The following is a 19,640-nucleotide window of genomic DNA, read 5'->3' on the forward strand; positions in this document are numbered from 1 at the left end:
CATAAACATAGGAAAACTATTCTGACTAACTGTAGCTATTAGAAAATGTGGTCTTTTTGGGAGGTGGGGAGTTTTACCATTTGGGATCCAAGCATACCCCCAAATGAAGGTCACCATCAGACAGGTTGCTGACTACAATAGAAGATTTGCCCGGTGGTCCGTGACTGAGGACTACCCGTATTACTCTTGTACCATATATGTATACATGTGTGGTTTGTGAAAATATGTGACGGCGAAACATGAAACCAACCAACAGGATACAGACTACTAACACGGAGCTTGTATAATAAGGTAACGTAAGTTTCAAAATCTTGTTCATAAACATTAAGGCAATAATATTGTCATCTTATCGATTTACGATAGTTGTGTATATTTATCATAGTATAATAGGTTATTCATTGCAATTATTCTGAACCAAATGAAAAGCAAGAATACATTCATCGTTAAGAAATGCAAAATTGCAAGTACACCATGAATCTGTTATAAGTACCACCCGAAAGCAGGTGCTTGCCCGAATAAAAGGAGCCTCTGTTGGTGTTTTTACATATTTCTCTTGATACAGCACAACATATTCCGGAGTTCTTTCTTGAATGTGGGGTTTATAAATGAAAAAACTATGAAATTGACGATACCGGTAAAGGAACCGATGTTCTGAGTACATGCATACAACCACGGTCGCTTGTACAGGGTTTTTAAGGCTTTACTCTTAGGTGTGACACCCTGATAAACATGAATCATAGCAGCAGGTCCCTTCAGTAACAAGTAACTGAACACAATTGAAAGTACGACGGCGGTTGCCTGGGCATTGTGAGATTTAGGAATACTAACATTTCGCTTAATCGAAAGGGCGCTTTTAGAAACTACAATCAGAATACCAATATTGAACATTGCTATGATTACTACAGGTATCAATACACCGTATATACCAATACGAAATCTCGCAAGAAATTTCTCCAGGTTATTTCTCCTCCAGACTGTTTCATAACCGGGTAATCCGTAAGGGCAACTGACTGGGACCAAGTCAATACTGGTCATTGGTTTGAATGGAGGAAAAGGAATCCATAGTAAAACTTTCTGAAATGCGGAACAAAGTAATATAAAACTTAAACTTAATGACAAGTTGAATTTACTGGTCCACTGTGGTGCCCGGAACGGATCGTAAATGTGCAAGAATCTATCAATTGTAAGCATCGCGATCACCCACGGCTCCGAAGTGACAAGAACCGTGCCGACTCCAGCTGAAACGGATAAGTAGAAATGGGGGAAAATGTTGCCTTTATGAATGTGAAATGCAAGTTCACCGAAAGCAGCTAGCGCAGCAGTGTATCGGAGTGAGATAGCCATATAACTAAGAGAAAGCGCCGCAGCGTCAAAACCAGCCCACACCTGCATGAGCCAAGCGGAAGAGTGGAAGCCTTTATTCGATTGGCCCCTGGCAATGCGACGATAGACAAATACAGTGATCACATCCAGTATAACACCTGAAATTCCTGTCGGTAAAATTGCCACGGATGTAATAATGATCGGCCCGAACGGCTGCAGCGGACACTGATGAGAGCTATTAGCTGTTGTCATTGCACCAGGTCGTCTTCACAATGAAGTTTGGCTTGAATGGAATTAGTTTCTTTGTCAATGCAATTCATACTGAATAGATTTACCGCGTGGAATCGATAAAGGATGAATTCATGCTTGATTAGAATTAAACGATCATGAATTGCGGAGGATATTCTGAAAATCTTTGCGAGTATTTAAGAAACAATCGACAGATACAAATATCTATTAGAGAAATGAACGAATGAGAATTTGAGAAATAAATGAATCGACATAACGTTTTATACATGTGTGTATGTACGCAGTTCTGTATCCCTGGAAAATAACGCACATTTTGTTGCTTTGCAAATCGAAAACTTGAATTTAACAATTTACCAAAGTACGTAAGAGTAGCATCGTAGTATGGCAATCTTAAATTTTCGAGAAAAAGTTTCAGCGTTAAGAACAATGAGATATCATTTCTGAAGTGCACAATTTTTTAGTTAAAAAGACTTGATTGAGGTTGACGGTTAGTTTCTTTCGAGTCATCTATTTTCGTTACGTGTATGATTATCATTAAGGGTGGTACACAACTATTTGAGACAAATTGTCATTGCGTTGTATACAATAACGTCGACAAAAGAGTATTAAAGGATATCGTCCAATATTTCTGTTCTCTATTTGGCTAAAGTTTATATCTCTATATTTAGTACGATAGGCCGATAATCTGATATTTTCATATAACGAATTCAATGTTTTTCTCTGGTGTAATGCGTAGCCGATTTTCCGGCATTTAATAAAGGCTGTCGGGTTGAAATTCAAACGTGGAAAAATCGAATACGGAATCTCTATAGAGTATCATATACATGATAATTAACATTATACAGTCAACTATTAATCTAAAAATCTAACCACAACTAAAATCGTTAAAAGCCTAACCTCGATTTTGAACAGGTTTTTTTATTAGATACACTACTGGGGACATTCTATATACATTATCAATCCCTGTCCACGTGTAATAATTAATCAGGAAATTCTTAGATTTCACTGATTTAATTTTGGTATTAATTATTAGTCCTGTTTTCAACCGTTTCATTGCTGTGTATCATCATAAACATAGGAAAACTATTTTGACTAACTGTAGCTATTAGAAAATGTGGTCTTTTTGGGGGACGGGGAAATTTACGATTTGGGATCCAAGCATACCCCCAAATGAAGGTCACCATCAGACAGATTGCTGACTACAATAGAAGATTTGCCCGGTGGTCCGTGACTGAGGACTACCCGTATTACTCTTGTACCATATATGTATACATGTGTGGTTTGTGAAAATATGTGACGGTGAAACATGAAACCAACCAACAGGATACAGACTACTAACACGGAGCTTGTATAATCTACGAGCAATTATCTAACTAGATAGTTGCTCGTAGGTATAATAAGGTAGCGTAAAGTTCAAAATCTTGTTCATAAACATTAAGGCAATAATATTGTCATCTTATTGATTTACGATAGTTGTGTATATTTATCGTAGTATAATAGGTAATTCAATGCAATTACTCTGAACCAAATGAAAAGCAAGAAAAATTTTATCGTTAAGAAATGCAAAATTGCAAGTACACCATGAATCTGTTAGAAGTACCACCCGAAAGCAGGTGCTTGCCCGAATAAAAGGAGCCTCTGTTGGTGTTTTTACATATTTCTCTTGATACAGCACAACATATTCCGGAGTTCTTTCTTGAATGTGGGGTTTATAAATGAAAAAACTATAAAATTGACGATACCGGTAAAGGAACCGATGTTCCGAGTACATGCATACAACCACGGTCGCTTGTACAGGGTTTTTAAGGCTTTGCCCTCAGGTGTGACACCCTGATAAACATGTATCATAGCAGCAGGTCCCTTCAGTAACAAGTAACTGAACACAATTGAAAGTACGACGGCGGTTGCTCGGACATTGTGAGATTTAGGAATACTAACATTTCGTTTAATCGAAAGGGCGCTTTTAGAAACTATAATCAGAATACCAATATTGAACATTGCTATGATTACTACAGGTATCAATACACCGTATATACCAATACGAAATCTCGCAAGAAATTTCTCCAGGTTATTTCTCCTCCAGACTGTTTCATAACCGGGTAATCCGTAAGGGCAACTGACTGGGACCAAGTCAATACCGGTCATTGGTTTGAATGCAGGAAAAGGAATCAATAGTAAAACTCTCTGAAATACGGAACAAAGTAATATAAAACTTAAACTTAATGACAAGTTGAATTTGCTGGTCCACTGTGGTGCCCGGAACGGATCGTAAATGTGCAAGAATCTATCAATTGTAAGCATCGCGATCATCCATGGCTCCGTAGTCGCGAGCACCGTGCCGACTCCAGCTGAAGCGGATAAGTAGAAATGTGGAAAAATATTGCCTATATGAATTTGAAATGCAAGTTCACCGTAAGCAATTAACGCAGCAGTGTATCGGAGTGAGTTAGCCAGATAACTGGTAAACATCGCCGCAGCGTCAAAACCAGCCCACACCTGCATGAGCCAAGTGGAAGAGTGTACGCCTTTATTCGATTGGGCTCTGGCAATGCGATGATAGATAAATACAGCGATCACATCCAGTATAACACCTAAAATTCCTGTCGGTAAAATTGCCACGGATGTTATAATGATCGGCGCGAACGGCTGCAGCGGACACTGATGAGAGTTATTAGCTGTTATCATTGTACCAGGTCGTCTTCACAATGAAGTTTGGCTCTCAAATGGAATTAGTTTCTTTGTCAATACAATTCATGCTGAATAGATTTACTGAGTTGATTAAACGATCATGAATTGCTGAGGATATTCTGAAAATCTTTGCGAGTATTTAAGGAACAATCGACAAGTACAAATATATATTAGAGAAATGCCTGAATAAGATTTTGAGAAATAAATGAATCGACATAACGTTTTATACATGTATGTATATGCGCAGTTCTGTATAAATGGATCCCTGGAAAATAACGCACATTTTGTTGTTTTGCAAAGCGAGAACTTGAATTTAACAATTTACCAAAGTACGAGTATATGGCAATCTTAAATTTTCGAGAAAAGTTTCAGCGTTAAGAACAATGAAATATAATTTCTGAATGTAATATTTTTAGTTAAAAAGACTTGATTGAGGTTAAACGATTAGTTTCTTTCGAGTCATTTATTTGGGTTTCATGTATGATTGTCTTTAAGAATGGTACATAACTATTTGAGAAAAATTGCGTTGTATACTATAACGTCTAAAGTTCAATATGAATTGAATCTATGGAAAATAGAGCACGTTTTCTAGCTTTAGAAAGAGAGCAATGGATTTGTAAGAGTAGTATTACATTTTTGCAAAATGATTTTTCAAATTGCGTATTCGATATGCGGTTTGAATGTCCTCAGATTCCGTGTGTAAAATCTTAGAGTAACTCTTTTCCATGTCGGACAAATTCATCAGGAATCATTGATTACTTTTAAACGATTCGGTATAGAAGCTAAATGTCTGTTGCGAGCTTTTCATCGGTGTTGTGATTATAATTAGGCCTAGTCTGAAGTATAGGTTTTGTTTTTATTTCGAATTTCTGTTTTGAGTTCGTTCAAGCGCGTTAGTTATTCTCAAACGTTAGTTATTCAAAGTGTTTTTATGGATGAATTCGACTAATCGTTTTATGAAACAATGAGCTCAAAATATCAATAGCTAATTTTCTGAATTCTTGATTTGTGACAAAATACGATTGTAAATTCTTATTACGAATTGGAAATGGACAATTCCGACGCCATTTTCTTCTGCATTCATTGATCGGTTGATGGAACCAAAACCTTCACGAACAACATCTAAAATCTTGTAAAGTAAATGAATATTAAGGCAATGATCTACAATGATCTTGTATACATTTATCGTTGTACAGTTCATTGCGATGACCTTTTACCAATCGAAAGATAATCATAAATACTATTGTAAAAGAATGCAAAATTTCACTTACGACATGACTTTATATTTTATGACCTAATCCGTAATCGGATGCATTTCTTGGCTTGCTTTATTGAGACACAAACACAATGAATAAAAGGAACCTCTTTTGGTGTTTTTATCTATTTCTCCCGTTACGGCACAACGTTCCAGAGTTCTTTTTTGAATGTAGGGTTTATAAATGAAAAAACTATAAAATTGACGATACCGGTAAAGGAACCGGTATTCCGTGTAAATGCATACAACCACGGTCGCTTGTACAGGGCCTTCAGAGCTTTACCCTCAGGCGTGACAGCCCGATAGACATGTATCATAGCAGCAGGTCCCTTCAGTAACAGGTAGCTGAACACAATTGAAAGTACGACGGCGGTTGCCCGGGCATTGTGAGATTTAGGAATACTAACATTTCGTTTGATCGAAAGGGCGCTTTTAGAAACTACAATCAGAATACCAATATTAAACGTTGATATGATTGATATGGGTATTAACACACCGTATAAACTCATACGAAATCTCGATAGAAATCTCTCCATTTTGTTTCTCCTCCAGAATGTTTCATAACCGGGTAATCCGTAAGGGCAACTGACTGGGACTAGTTCAATGCTGGTCATTGGTTTAAATGCAGGAAACGGTATGAATAGTAAAACCAAGAGAAATGATGAACAAAATAACATAAAACATAAACTTAATGACAAGTTGAATTTGCTGGTCCACTGTGGTGCTCTGAACGGATCGTAAACGTGCAAAAATCTATCAATTGTAAGCATCGCGATCAACCACGGCTCAGTAGCCACGAGCACCGCCCCCACTCCGGCGGGAACAGTCCGTATGTAGTATGGGAAAATGTCGCCTTTATTAGTGTAGAATACAAGTTTACCGTAAACAACTAGCGCAGCAGTGAACTGCAGTGAAGTACCCAAATAACGCGTAGAAAGTGTCGCCGCATCAAAACCAGCCCACACCTGAACGAGCCAAGTGGAAGATTGAAAACCTTTATTCGATTGGGCTCTGGCAATGCGATGATAGACAAATACAGTGATCACATCCAGTGTAACACCTGAAATTCTTGTCGGTAAAATTGCCACGGATGTTATAATGATCGGCCTGAACGGCTGCAGTGGACACTGATGAGAGCCATTAGCTGTTGCCATTGCACCTCGTCTAACATCAGTTTCACAATGAAGTTTGATTCGCTATAGGATGAATTCAAGCTTGATTAAATTTAAACGATCATGAATAGCTGAGCATATTTTGAAAATCACCGCAAGTATTTAGGGAACAATCGACAAATGTACGAAGAGAAATGATCGAATGAGAATTTGCGAAATAAATGAATCGTCATAACGTTTTATACATGTATGTATATGTGCAGTTCTGTATAAATTGATCCCTGGAAAATAACGCACATTTTGTTGCTTTGCAAAGCGAAAACTGAATTTAACAATATTTACGAAAGTGCGTAAGAGTAGTGTAGTATGAAAATCACCGAAGCAAAAGTTCCAGCGTTAAGAACAATGAAGTATCATTTCTGAAGTGTAATATTTTTAGATAAAAAGATTGGATTGAGGTTGACGGTTTTTTTTAATTTTCGAGTCATTCACTTGGTTGCACATGTATGATTATTATTATTATTAGGTCTTGTATAAAGTAGGTTTGTTTATTTTGAATTTCAGTTCAAATCATTCATTTTTCTCTAAAACGTTATCTATTCGTCGGTTGAGACATTGTTTATTAGGTTCATGAATATCAAACTATTTGACTTTAAAAATGCATAAGAGTCTCTTAACCTCTTTGATCATGGTTTGGATAAAACCAGGATATACAGAGACTCCTCTTCACTCGGTAGCGGGCTGTTCGGTATAAACCGCTCAAGTCAATTCATTTTGCTAACATTTATGCAATGAAATCTTCTATTTTTTATAATTCTCTACTCTTAATCTTTACAGTCGACACCTCAAAGGTGCAGTTTAATGTATTTCATTCGATGTTTCGTCTCAAGCTGAAACTACTTACATTGCTTTTTTATGGATGACTTTGATGACTTCAATCGTCCATGAAGCAATGAGCTCAAAATATCAATAGTTACTTTTAGAATACTTCATTTGTGTCAAAATACACATAAATTCTAATGAAATTAGAACGCTTTATTTGCCTCCTGCGCCAAAGAGGCCAGTAATAACCGAAACTCATTTAACTGTTGATAAAAACAAAACCTTCACGAATAATATTTGTAATATGTTTTTCAGTAAACAAAACATCAAGAAAATGATCTAATATATCTTTACATACATTTACAATGGATAATTCATTGCGATGACATTTTATCAATCAAAAAGCAATCATACATACTATGGTTAGAAATGGCTTTCATTTTATGGCTTGATTCGATATCGGATGCGTTATGGCTTGCTTCATTTGAGATACAAATAAAGTTAATAGAATAATGGTGTTTCATTGAATTCTGTTACGGCACAGCATGTGCCGGAGTTCTTTTTGAAATGTAGGATTTATAAATGAAAAAACTATAAAATTGACGATACCGGTAAAGGAACCGGTATTCCGTGTAAATGCATACAACCACGGTCGCTTGTACAGGGCCTTCAGAGCTTTACCCTCAGGCGTGACACTCTGATAAACATGTATCATAGCAGCAGGTCCCTTCAGTAACAGGTAGCTGAACACAATTGAAAATACGACGGCGGTTGCCCGGACATTGTGAGATTTAGGAATACTAACATTTCGCTTAATCAAAAGGGCGCTTTTAGAAACTACAGTTAGAATACCAATATTGAACATTGCTATGATTACTACGGGTATCAATACACCGTATATACCGACACGAAATTTCGATAGAAATTTCTCCTGGTTATTTCTCCTCCAGACTGTTTTATAACCGGGTAATCCGTAAGGGCAACTGACTGGGACCAGGTCAATGCTGGTCATTGGTTTAAATGCAGGAAACGGTATGAACAGTAAAACCAATAGAGATGCGGAATAAAATAACGTGAAACAGAAACTTAATGACAAGTTGAACTTGGTGGTCCATTGTGGTGCTCTGAACGGATCGTAAACGTGCAAAAATCTATCAATTGTAAGTAATGTTATCAAACACGGCTCCGTCGTCACAAGCACCGTGCCGATGCCAGATGGACCGGCTAAATAGAAATGGGGGAAAATATTGCCTTTATGAATGTGGAATGCAAGTTCACCATAAGTAACTAGCGCAGCAGTGTATCGGAGTGAGACACCCAAATAACTTGTAGAAAGCATAACAGCGTCAAAACCAGCCCACAACTGCATGAGCCAAGTAGATGAATGGAAGCCTTTGTACGATTGGGCTCTGGCAATGCGACGATAGACAAATACAGTGATCACATCCAGTATAACACCTAAAATTCCTGTCGGTAAAATTGCTACGGATGTTATAATGATCGGCCCGAAAGGCTGCAGCGGACACTGATGGGAACTATTAGCTGTTATTATCGCCGCCACGCTCATGTCTACGGTTGAATCGATAGAGGGCGAATTCACGACATGCTTGGTTACGATTTAACAATCATGAAGCGATCATGATGATAGTTTGAAATGCGCTGCAATATCATCGGAAGACCCATCTAAGAGGGTACACAACATACCTATTTTGAATTGTCATTGTATTGTATACAAGTACGTCTAAAGTTCAATATGAAACGAATCCCTGGAAAATAGAGCACGTTTTCTAGCGTTGCAAACAGAAAAATGAATTTTTAAGAGTAATATCACATTCTTGCAAAATGATTTTTTCCATTTACGTATTCGATATGCGGTTTGAATGTCCTCAGATAACGTGTGTAAAATCACGCTTTTCCATGTCGGACATATTCATCAGGAATTATCTATTAATTTTCAACAGCTTGGTTGAAGTTAACTGTTTCTTTCGAGCCATTCATTAGGGGTTTATGATTATAGGCCTAGTCTCAAGTAGGTTTTGTTTTTATTTCGAATTATAGTTTTAAGTTCAAGCACGTTAGTCATTCTCAAACACGTTAGTTATTCGTCGGTTGACATCGTTTACTAGGTTTACAAATATCAAACCATTTGACGGTTAGAAAATGCATCAGAACCTCTTAACCTACTTGATCGTGTTTTGGATGAAAACCTTGCGACACAAACACAATGAATAAAATGAGTCCCTAAATTCTCCTGTTACGACACAGCATGTACCGGAGTTCCTTTTTGAATGTAGGGTTAATGAATGAAAAAACTATAAAATTGACGATACCGGTAAAGGAACCGGTATTCCGTGTAAATGCATACAACCACGGTCGCTTGTACAGGGCCTTAAGAGCTTTACCCTCAGGCGTGACACTCTGATAAACATGTATCATAGCAGCAGGTCCCTTCAGTAACAAGTAGCTGAACACAATTGAAAGTACGACGGCGGTTGCCCGAACATTGTGAGCTTTAGGAATACTAACATTTCGTTTAATCGAAAGGGCGCTTTTAGAAACTACAATCAGAATACCAATATTGAACATTGCTATGATTACTACGGGTATCAATACACCATATATACCAATATGAAATCTTGCGAGAAATTCCTCCTGTTTACTTCTCCTCCAGACTGTTTCATAACCGGGTAATCCGTAAGGGCAACTGACTGGAACCAAGTCAATACTGGTCATTGGTTTAAATGCAGGAAACGGTATGAACAGTAAAACCAACAGAAATGCGGAACTAAATAACAAAAAACATAAACTTAATGACAAGTTGAATTTGCTGGTCCATTGTGGTGCTCTGAACGGATCGTAAACGTGCAAAAATCTATCAATTGTAAGCATCGCGATCATCCACGGCTCAGTAGCCACGAGCACCGCCCCCACTCCGGCGGGAACAGTCAGGAAGAAGAGTGGGAAAATGTTGACTTTATGAATGTGAAATGCAAGGTTACCATGGGCAACTAGCGCAGCAGTGTACCGGAGTGAGTTAGCCAGATAACTCGTAGAAAGCGCCACTGCGTCAAAACCAGCCCATAACTGCATGAGCCAAGTGGAAGAGTGAAAGCCTTTGTTCGATTGGCCCCTGGCAATGCGACGATAGATAAATACAGTGATCACATCCAGTATAACACCTAAGATTCCTGTCGGTAAAATTGCCACGGATGTTAAAATGATCGGCGTGAACGGCTGCAGTGGACACTGATGAGAGCTATTAGCTGTTATTACCGTCACCGTGGCCGCCACGGTCATGTCTACGGTTGAATTATAGTTGAATCGATAAGTGCAGGTTAGATTCACCACATGCTAGGTTGCAAATCGACGATGAAACCATTGTTAGAACAATCATCGACGACATAACTTACATATATATATTGTTACGGTCAGAAAGCACCAAGACGATATAAGCAGCAGCCAGACGATGAAAACAAAACGCATGGCATTTCACGACACTGTTTGTTGTATATATTTCAGAGTGCTAAACTGTACAATTTGTCATCGAATCGACAGTACTGGTCGCCCGGGTTATATCTCGAATTAATGACACCAACTGATTGAAATAGGAACGACTAACTCTGCCCAGAGCCATTCGAACAAAGAATGAATATTGAATAGCATCATATGATATTGATACATGTATGTAACGTAAAAAGAGATGTTGATATATTTTGACATCTTGGCACATTTTTTGTTTTTACTAAAATATAAATCACACGCAATAGTACATCAAAATCAGGAACTTTACTAATAACACTGTTTGATATATTTGCTAAAGCGGTATCTTCCGAATCAACTTCGTCAACATGATTCGAAACGTTTATGACGGTATCATTATCAGAGTCACGCAGATCTATAGACCTTGGTTTCATCGAACGTGCGACAACTGGGAATAACCCTGGTATATCTGAAGCCAATTGTCCAGTTACAGAATCAAAATCGGGGATATTGGAAACAACAGGATTCAATATAACTAAACCACCCGCTAAATCACCACCGAGAATAAATGACAAAAATGGACGAAAAATGGGCGACGCCTAATCCAAACAACCTTGAAATGAATATTCCATTATCGCCCTACATTTTGCAATCCTTAGATAATTTTACTGTTTGCAAACATTTCCTCAAAATATCAAATGCCTCTAAACCGAATTTTCCATTTGACGAGAAATACATGATGATATACGACGATTCGGTGATAGAAAATCCTCAAGCTATTTTCTCGCACTTACAATCCCGCTCAAAAGTTTAGACATTAAACCGCTGACATTAAAACCAAAACCTTCACAATTGTACGCATGCAAAGCATCGTCGATTCATATATTTCTCAAATATTTATCTTTCCTTGATGATTGTTCGATTGCAGCACATTTCAAACTATCATCATGATCGCTTCATGATTGTTAAATCGTAACCAAGCATGCCGTGAATTCACCCTCTATCGATTCAACCGTAGACATGAGCGTGGCGGCGATAATAACAGCTAATAGTTCCCATCAGTGTCCGCTGCAGCCTTTCGCGCCGATCATTATAACATCGGTGGCAATTTTACCGACAGGAATCTTAGGTGTCATACTGGATGTGATTACTGTATTTGTCTATCGTCGCATTGCTAGAGGCCAATCGAACAAAGGCTTCCATTCATCTACTTGGCTCATGCAGTTGTGGGCTGGTTTTGACGCTGTTATGCTTTCTACGAATTATTTCAGCACCTCGCTACGATACACTGCTGCGCTAGTTGCTCATGGTGAACTTGCATTTCACATTCATAAAGGGAAAATATTCCCTTATTTCTACTTAACTGGATCATCTGGAGTCGGCACGGTGCTCGCGACTACGGAGCCATGGATGATCGCGATGCTAACAATTGATAGATTCTTGCACGTTTACGATCCGTTCAGAGCACCACAATGGACCAGCAAATTCAACTTGTCTTTAAGTTTCAGTTTTATGTTGTTTTGTTCCGCATTTCTGTTTGTTTTACTATTCATACCGTTTCCTGCATTTAAACCAATGACCAGTATTGACTTGGTCCCAGTCAGTTGCCCTTACGGATTACCCGGTTATGAAATCGTCTGGAGGAGAAATAACCTGGAGAAATTGCTATCGAGATTTCGTGTCGGTATATACGGTGTGTTAATACCCATATCAATCATATCAACGTTTAATATTGGTATTCTGATATTAGTTTCGAAAAGTACCATTTTGATTAAACGAAATGTTAGTATTCCTAAATCTCACAATGCTCGGGCAACCGCCGTAGTACTTTCAATTGTGTTCAGTTACTTGTTACTGAAGGGACCTGCTGCTATGATACATGTTTATCAGGGTGTCACACCACAGGGTAAAGCTCTGAAGGCCCTGTACGAGCGACCGTGGTTGTATGCTAGTACACAGAACTTCGGTTCTTTTACCGGTATCGTCAATTTTATTGTTTTTTCATTTATAAACCCGAAATTCAAAAATGAACTCCGGAACATGTTGTGCCATGACAGGAGGAAGATTTAATGAAACTCTATCAGAGATACCTATCATTCATTGTGTTTGTTGTACCAAATTAAGCACGCCATGAAATGCATTCGACTTCGGATTAGGTCATAAGATAAAGACAATTTTACATCTTTTTACAATAATAGATACGATTGCTTTTCGATTGGTACAAGGTTATCACACTGTACTATATGCTAAATTTAAATAAGATTATTGTAGATCATTGTCTTAATATTCTGTTTACTGAAAAAAATGCGCACATTTATTCGTGAAGTTTTTGGTTTCATCAACCGTTCAAAGAGTTTCGGTTGTATTCGAAACTCTTCAAGCGCAGGAGGCAAATAGCGTTGGGATTTTCTATTTCCGATTCTTTATTAAAATCTATGCGTGTATTTTGTCACAAATAAAGTATTCAGGAATGTAGCTGTTGATATTTTGAGCTCAAATGCTTCATGGACGATGGAAGTCGAACTTATCCATAATGACCCCGTAAAATATTAAAGTAGCAATATACAAATGTCCAAACAAATGATTCTCGGAAAGTTCGAAACCTGCCCACTTCGATCAGAAAAGAACCTCACGTTTTTCAATTTTTATCGTTATCTAAGCCGCATATTTTACACAGCTTTCGACTATTCTTACTATGTCAAATTTTGGATATAATACGGAAAAGTACACGCCCCTATAACTGCAAAAAATAAATGGGTGCCTAGAAATACACAGCGCACTAAAAATTGGGCGAAATGGATTTTCCATTATGGTAATTATGAAAGAAATATTTATTCTCTAATGAAGTTTTTCATCCAGTGCGTATTTCATTATTTCGTATATCTCTCTAGACCTCAGTTTTTATATGTGCATATCAGTTCCGCCTGTCCATACATATACTGCCAGTTCTCTGATGTTGATTTGCTAAAGATTGCGATGTCCCCAATTGTGACATCCTCACAGACTTCATGAGAGATCTTTAGTAATTTAGTGTTCTGGGAAATTTCTGAATATCATCTGCTGCCCCGAGAATAGAATCAAGTATTCATTTTGGAAATTTATCATGAATGAATATCTTTTTTCAGTTATTCAAGTTTCTCATCCAAAGCGTATTTCTTTATTTTTTATACATAGTCACCTTTCTAACTATACATGACTTAAATTCTTGAAGCAAAAGGGGGATGGACTACAATGAATCGCGCCAAAGGTTTTAGTTTAAAAAACGTGAAAATCTGTCCAACAATGCGGAACCTGTGGGGAGCTTCCCATTTTTCTCTGTAAAACAAGAAAACGTGCGTTATTTTCTAGAGATCAATTCGTGTTGAACTTTAGATATATACAATACAATGACAATTCAAAATAGGTACGTACCCTTCTTGATGGGTCTTCCGATGATATTGCAGCGCATTTCAAACTATTATCATGATCGCTTCATGATTGTTAAATCGTTACCAGGCATGTCGTGAATTCAGCCTCTATCGATTCAACCGTTGACATGACGGCGGCGGCGATAATAACAGCTAATAGTTCCCATCAGTGTACGCTGCAGCCTTTCGCGCCGATCATTATAACATCCGTGGCAATTTTACCGACAGGAATTTTAGGTGTTATACTGGATGTGATCACTGTATTTGTCTATCGCCGCATTGCCAAAGCCCAATCGAATAAAGGCTTCCACTCCTCCACTTGGCTCATGCAGTTATGGGCTGGTTTTGACGCAGTGGCGCTTTCTACGAGTTATTTGGGTACCTCACTGCAGTTTGCGGCTGCGTTAGTTGCTTATGGTAAACTTGCATTTCACATTCATAAAGGGAACATATTTCCATATTTCTTCGTAACTGGTCCAGCTGGAGTCGGCTCGGTGCTCGTGACTACGGAGCCATGGATGATCGCGATGCTTACAATTGATAGATTCTTGCACGTTTACGATCCGTTCAGAGCACCACAATGGACCAGCAAATTCAACTTGTCATTAAGTTTCAGTTTTATATTATCTTGTTCAGTATTTCTGTTGGTTTTACTATTCATACCGTTTCCTGCGTTTAAACCAATGACCAGTATTGACTTGGTCCCAGTCAGTTGCCCTTACGGATTACCCGGTTATGAAACATTCTGGAGAAGAAATAACATAGAGAAGATTCTAACGAGATTTCGTGTCGGTATATACGGTGTATTGATACCTGTATCAATCATAGCAATGTTCAATATTGGTATTCTGATTGTAGTTTCTAAAAGCGCCTTTTCGATTAAACGAAATGTTAGTATTCCTAAATCTCACAATGCCCGAGCAACCGCCGTCGTACTTTCAATTGTGTTCAGCTACTTGTTACTGAAGGGACCTGCTGCTATGATACATGTTTATCAGGGTGTCACGCCCGAGGGTAAAGCCTTAAAAACCCTGTACAAGCGACCGTGGCTGTATGCATGTACACGGAACATCGGTTCCTTTACTGGTATCGTCAATTTTATAGTTTTTTCATTTATAAACCCCACATTCAAAAAGGAACTCCGGCACATGTTGTGCCGTAACAGGAGAATTCAGAATTAAATAGAATAACATCTAGAGGCTCCTTTTATTACTCCTTTTATATGATGTTTGTGTTGTTGTCTCAAATAAAGCGAGCCATGAAATGCATCCAGTTTTGGAATATGTCATAGAATAAAGTCATGCCGTGAGTTATTTTCTTCAATAAAATAATGTTGTTTTCTGCTTGTTACAAGGTCATTGTAATGAAATATCTAGAAATTTTGTTTCATATTTGACTCTTTCTTTTTCATCCCTACTAATGATCGTAAAACACCAAAATTCAAGATCATCTTTCAGAGTTACTTAAATGCACATTTTGATCTAAATGAAAAACGTATGCAAAACGTATTCGAATTTTTCGTGAATTTATCAATTTGGCAACGTTACTATATTTTCTATAATATTGGAACTAATAGAGGAACGAATCATTGTTCCTCTAGTGTATCACAGTGATCCCGAATCCTAGAATAGCGCAATCGTTTCCAAATCAGTTAGACAAAATGCTGCCTAATTAATCGATTTACGTACGTGTAAATTGAAAATGGTTTTAAATTTCTAGATTCGGTTATGGCACTTCCTTCTATAAGAATTCGGCTATTTTTAGTAGTTCTATCGTAATCTTAAGTCGATGGTAATCAAACAAAAATGATTCGGTTTTGTTTCCATTGCAGGAATTCCAGATGAGGTGAAAAATTGATACCTTGTTTCTCATTTCTGTTAAGCTTGATATCCACTCGACTGGCCGCCTGTGTTCGTGTTCGTTAGCGTTGTTTAAATCGTGATCAAGCTAACCAAAACAGATTACTAATTCCATTGCAGTAAAAAAGTGACCCGTCAAGGAGAAAAATGGTAATATTTGTTAACTTAAATATAGTCGGTCATCGCCTCATCAACTACTTAATGAGACTCGTGAAGACAACGTTTATTGAATAAGAATATATTTATTTTGACGAATATATAGTTATACTTTTCAGGTTAAACATTGAACGAAATTCAGCTAAGAAAAATATCTTTATTACTCGCATGCCACAGTATGATAGCGAGGCTGAGTTAGATATCTACCGTACAGTGCTGCCCCTATGAATTACGTTAGCGGAATTTCTGTGAACTAAAATAGTGGCGCATATTTACCGCCGGAATTTAAATGTCCTTATTACGTACAATACGGACCAGTGTGGCGCCTAATTCTGATTGAATATGACACTATGAAAACGTTCTGAATTTTGTATGATATTGCTTTATTTTTTAGGTAACATATTTAATTCTTTTTAACTAAAATTCACTTACTTATCAATTAATATAGTATTTATATTCAGAATAACTTATTCATTTACTTTTTTGAATGATAAGTTATCATCTGAATTGACAAAATGTCCATATTCTTTCTTCGATATATTCGAATTGCGCGCATATAATCAGGGAACATACAAACACCTGTCGCTCTCTCCCAGACCAAACTAGAAGTACCCCGATTCAAATTTACTCTTTCAAGGCTTATTCTTTTATAGACAAATTGTTTGGTTCAAATGTTCAGAGCAGTTTTCAGAGTTTAAGAATTTTCCTCGGAATCCGGCCCGCAAATCGGTAATTAGTTCGTCAACTACGGCCGTTCCAAGACTCTGGCAAGCGAGTATTATGTTCACGTTTTCCACGCTATCGTAATACATAGGGGCAGCACTAGACGGTCGAGATTGAATTGATCGCGCTATTTTTACTGTGGAGCGGGCTCAATTCAATCGCTAATTCTTTATTTACAGTGAATTATTCCCTCGATTGATAAAGACTTTAAAGCCACGATGATTTTAAATGTACGAATTTTGATATTGGGTAAAAAGATAAAAATTCATGATATTTCATGTCCTCAGGGACGCACAGGGGGACCTCACTCCAGTTGACTTCGCAATCGCAGACATGTCACGACACAACGTCAACAGTGAGGCCGGGCGCCCTAACTCGACCAGTTAGTTACAACGGCTTTCTCTCACTGCCACAGGCTGGGCTCTTGTGTAAAACGAGAATCTGTTAATCCAGTGTGACTGAAAACTTTTGCTTAAGCCTTTACTATGTCAGAGTAATTGTACTGTTTTGCTTCCCTTTTCACCCATCCTCCCTCAACCTCTCATCCCATCCTCCCTAAACCTCTCACCCCATTGTCCCCAACCTCTCATCCCATCCTTCCTCAACCTCTCATCCCATCCTCCCTCAACCTCTCAGTCAGTCTCCCTGTTAATGTGATTTCAATTTTAGTATTTCAGGTTTTCCTCTGTCGGGCTGTCGTGTATACTTCATCACGAATACTGGATGTGGTGGACTTCAACTGAAATTTATCACAGTATTACTTCTTCAGTCAACTTCTTCCGGACTACTTAGTGAACTAACTGGACTACTAGTGAACTAACCGGACTATTAGTGAACTAACTGGACTACTAGTGAACTAACCAGACTATATGTGAACTAACTGGACTACTAGCCAACTAACCGGGCTATTAGTGGATTGATACTCATAAAAAAGCTGTCAGTGGTGGACTCCAGGATGTGTGGAACTCTGTATGTGGATTTGTGGAACTCGGTGGACTACCATTACTGCTAGACAAGCGCTAGTGAATGTGTGATTAGAGTTCCTTATAAGTTTCCCAAATCAATTATGAGAAAGCAGTTTATCTGTAAACACTGTTTACTGCATTTCATAAGAATTGTCAATGGGGTTAATTGTAGCAGCCTGTAATTGTGTTGCAGGAATAATAATTCAGGGTTTTAGTAAGAGCATCAATTTCTACCTTAAAAATTAATTGAATATTTGACATCATTGTCAAAATCATCTCAAAATCGTTTTTGGACTGAATTTCGAGGGCGAATTTCATCAAAATCTGTGACGAAATCGAGGGGGTCAAAACACGAAATCCTGAATATCTCATTTTAGGAGCATCGGATCCAAAATCTAACCTCATATTTGTAACCAGCACCCCAAAAAACATGTGTGCACTGGATTTTATCAAAATTGGGCCAAAAAAAAATTTTGACTTTGTACCCCATTTTTGGGGTGCATATTTTGGGCATTAAAACCCTTATTTGCTCATGAAGATGAATTCCGATTCAAAATCTGATTGCGGATCCGGAATCTACACCACAGAATACATATTCCTACTAATTTTCGAAGGAATCAGAGAAAAAAAATTTTTCGCCGAAAAAAAACTCCTGGACTATGACCTTAGATTTTTGCCATTTTTAGCCAAAAAATCGAATCTCTTCGATTTGTTTAAAATCTTAGTCCTCTATATTTTCAGGGGTGCTGATTCCAAATCTGCAATAAGATTTCGAATATCTCGAATACTCTGGGGTCCAAGGCCTTTTGAAAATTTAGGGGGTCCCCCAAAAATTCGAATTTCTCATTTTCTGGGCCTCGGACCCGAAAAATTCTTTCAGATTTGTGATCAGCACCCCATAATACATGTCTATACTGAATTTCATCGAAATCGGAGACAAAAAATATTCGACCCCTGACACTCATTTTGTTGAGTAGCCTACCTCAGATTGCCATTTCTCTGATACACCGGTAATTAGACTTAACTCTAACTCTGTATGTTTGACTGGTGGCCTCAAATCTATAAAGTTTCGTGTATATTTTTTTAGGAGTTTGTCATCATTAGGAACTATATATTGACGTTTTTGTTTGTTGATCAGGACCTACATCAGATGAACTGGATAAATATGTGTGGGCAGCGTTAGAACTCACCGGGAGGATAAACAAACAAACGAACACATATTGGGAGAACTTGACTTCACTTATAGTGAACTTTATGTCCACGAGGACTAAATATGTGACACTACCGATTGGCTGTGTTTGAAGTAAAAACGGGGCAACTGAAAAAAAATGCTCTTGGCATCTAGAACCTGTCGTTCTCTCCCAGACGATGCTAGGAATATCCCCGATTCAAATTTACTCTTAAGCTTTATTCTTTCATAGAAAATTGTTTCTTTAATAGTTTCAGAGCATTTTTTTCTGGTTACAGTGAATTAGTAGTAGTTGAATGCACTATTTTAGAGAATAATATTTAATTTGCTTGAAATTCTTCCTTTGGCATGTGAGCCTACCGCTTTACCGGATACTAGTACATTCCGCAGACAAAAGAGTTCTATCAAAAAT

The 19,640-nt window shown here is 37.8% G+C and overlaps 1 long non-coding RNA gene across 1 annotated transcript; it reads left to right on the forward strand.

The window, feature by feature from the left end:
- Nucleotides 1-237: 237 nt before the first annotated feature.
- LOC141913242 (uncharacterized) lies at nucleotides 238-18,212 on the forward strand. Its single transcript, XR_012620256.1, has 3 exons — nucleotides 238-291; nucleotides 16,168-16,345; nucleotides 17,744-18,212. It is a non-coding gene; the product is annotated as an uncharacterized LOC141913242 (long non-coding RNA).
- The last annotated feature ends 1,428 nt before the right edge of the window (nucleotides 18,213-19,640 follow it).

This window comes from Tubulanus polymorphus, chromosome 11 (assembly GCF_964204645.1).
Source record: "Tubulanus polymorphus chromosome 11, tnTubPoly1.2, whole genome shotgun sequence".
Classification (NCBI taxonomy): domain Eukaryota; kingdom Metazoa; phylum Nemertea; class Palaeonemertea; order Tubulaniformes; family Tubulanidae; genus Tubulanus; species Tubulanus polymorphus.